This window comes from Schistocerca americana, unplaced genomic scaffold, assembly GCF_021461395.2.
Source record: "Schistocerca americana isolate TAMUIC-IGC-003095 unplaced genomic scaffold, iqSchAmer2.1 HiC_scaffold_158, whole genome shotgun sequence".
In the NCBI taxonomy this organism is placed as follows: domain Eukaryota; kingdom Metazoa; phylum Arthropoda; class Insecta; order Orthoptera; family Acrididae; genus Schistocerca; species Schistocerca americana.
The window spans coordinates 145,001-147,500 of NW_025725666.1; the positions used below are offsets into that span (position 1 = coordinate 145,001).

At 64.3% G+C, this 2,500-nt stretch overlaps 1 pseudogene; it reads left to right on the top strand.

The window, feature by feature from the left end:
* Positions 1–2,500, top strand: part of LOC124570024 — a 7,392-nt pseudogene that overhangs the window by 2,241 nt on the left and 2,651 nt on the right.

Sequence of the window (2,500 nt, forward strand, 5' to 3'; positions counted from 1 at the left end):
GGAGGTGTCGCGCCGGTTCGTACCCATATCCGCAGCAGGTCTCCAAGGTGAAGAGCCTCTAGTCGATAGAATAATGTAGGTAAGGGAAGTCGGCAAATTGGATCCGTAACTTCGGGATAAGGATTGGCTCTGAGGATCGGGGCGTGTCGGGCTTGGTCGGGAAGTGGGTCAGCGCTAACGTGCCGGGCCTGGGCGAGGTGAGTGCCGTAGGGGTGCCGGTAAGTGCGGGCGTTTAGCGCGGGCGTGGTCTGCTCTCGCCGTTGGTTGGCCTCGTGCTGGCCGGCGGTGCAGGATGCGCGCGCCTGCGCGGCGTTCGCGCCCCGGTGCTTCAACCTGCGTGCAGGATCCGAGCTCGGTCCCGTGCCTTGGCCTCCCACGGATCTTCCTTGCTGCGAGGCCGCGTCCGCCTTAGCGTGCTCCTCCGGGGGCGCGCGGGTGCGCGGATTCTCTTCGGCCGCCATTCAACGATCAACTCAGAACTGGCACGGACTGGGGGAATCCGACTGTCTAATTAAAACAAAGCATTGCGATGGCCCTAGCGGGTGTTGACGCAATGTGATTTCTGCCCAGTGCTCTGAATGTCAACGTGAAGAAATTCAAGCAAGCGCGGGTAAACGGCGGGAGTAACTATGACTCTCTGGAGAGGGACGCCCGGTTCTTCTTTGTAAATCAAGAACTTACCAGGATGTTCCCCGACCGAACGCTTGAGGCAATCAAGTGCCGACGGCGGCAAGCTGCCCACAAGCAGCTTGTCCGCCAATTCATGGAGGCACTTGAGATCGGTCGGGGTGAAGAGCCGGCGTCCCGCCGTGGAGCAGCGAGCTCGCTGCCTGACGCGGGCGAGGCCGCTGCGCCGCCCGTCGACGCAGCCGAGGACTTCGCGGCCGACACCACCGGGCCGCCGCCGGAGGGGCCGACTGACGCCGCCATCTGGGAGCATCTGGCGGGGCTACCTGCTTCCGCCCAGCGTTTCTCTGCCCTGGATCGAGTCATTGGTCTGGGGCGGGGCACGCCGCCCGATGTCATCCTGGGCATGCTCCCGGATGCCCTTGCGTCGGTCGGGTCCAGGGGGGAGAGGTCGATCACCAGGACACAGCGGCCGCGCCAACCATCCAAGCGGCCGCCTGCCGCCCCGCCGCTGCAGAAGCGCAAGCGGCGCCGCTGGGAATACGCGCGGACACAGGACGCCTTCCGTAGGTCGCGTGCGCGTTGCGTGCGCGGCTTGCTGGACGGCACCCTGCTGCAGCCGCCACCCGACATCCCCGGTCTGCTGGACTTCTGGGCGGACCTCTTCACGAAGAAGCCGATCTCCACCGCCGGCTTCATCCGTGACCGCCTTCTCCCGCACTCGGAGCCTGTCGCTCCTGAGTGCCTATGGGGGCCGGTCACACGTGAGGAGGTCGCTGCTGCCTTGCCGCCCAGGGGATCGGCAGCCGGGCCGGACGGCCTGACTCCAGCGGAGCTGCGGCGCCTGCCGCATGAAGTCCTGGTGAAACTCTTGAACCTCTTCCTCCTGGCCCGCGCCCTCCCCGAGCGTCTGCTTCGCGCCCGGACGTCACTTCTCCCCAAAACGGCTGCACCAACATCCCCCGCTGACTTTCGCCCCATTACGGTCTGCTCGGTGTTGGCGCGGACCTTTCACAAGGTTCTCGCGTCACGCCTGATGCGTGCATGTGCTGTGGACGAACGTCAGCGGGCATTCATCCCCCGGGATGGGATGTTGGAAAACACCTTCATCTTGGACACTGCTCTCACCGACGCAGTCCGCTCCTGTCGCTCTGTTTTTGTGGCATCGATCGACGTCTCTAAAGCGTTCGATTCGGTGGACCATGCCGCCCTCCGCCCCGTGCTGAGGGCTCATGGCCTGCCGGATTGCTTTATTGAGTACGTCGAAAGGTGTTACGAGGGTAGCACGACGGTGATAGCGGGCGGCGCCGACGTGGGCGTGCCCCTGCAGCCGGCTAGGGGTGTGCGTCAGGGTGACCCCCTCTCCCCCCTCCTTTTCAATTTTGCGGTGGACTATGTTTTGAGTCAACTTCCCTCCCACATCGGAGCTCGGATCCTTGGTCGCAGAGTTAACGCTGCGGCCTTCGCAGATGACGTCCTGCTTTTTGCATCGACCGCGAGGGGATTGCAGTCCCTCATCGACGCAGCCGTCGCAGCCCTCGCCCATCTGGGGCTGCAGATCAACGCCCGGAAGTGTTTCACCCTCGCCTTAGTCGCGTCTGGGCGCGACAAGAAGGTGAAGGTCGACGCCGACGTTACCTTCAAAGCGGGCAACGCCACCGTGCCCGCCCTACGTGTGGGTGAAACCTTCCGGTACCTGGGACTGCAATTCTCCACCGCTGGTCGCTGCGTTTTCAACCCACGACGCCACCTGGTGGAGCAGCTGGACGTCATCTCCCGAGCTCCGCTCAAGCCGCAACAGCGCCTCCACGCCCTCACCACCGTACTTCTGCCTGGCCTGTACCATGGGCTGGCCCTCAGCCGCACCCGAGTG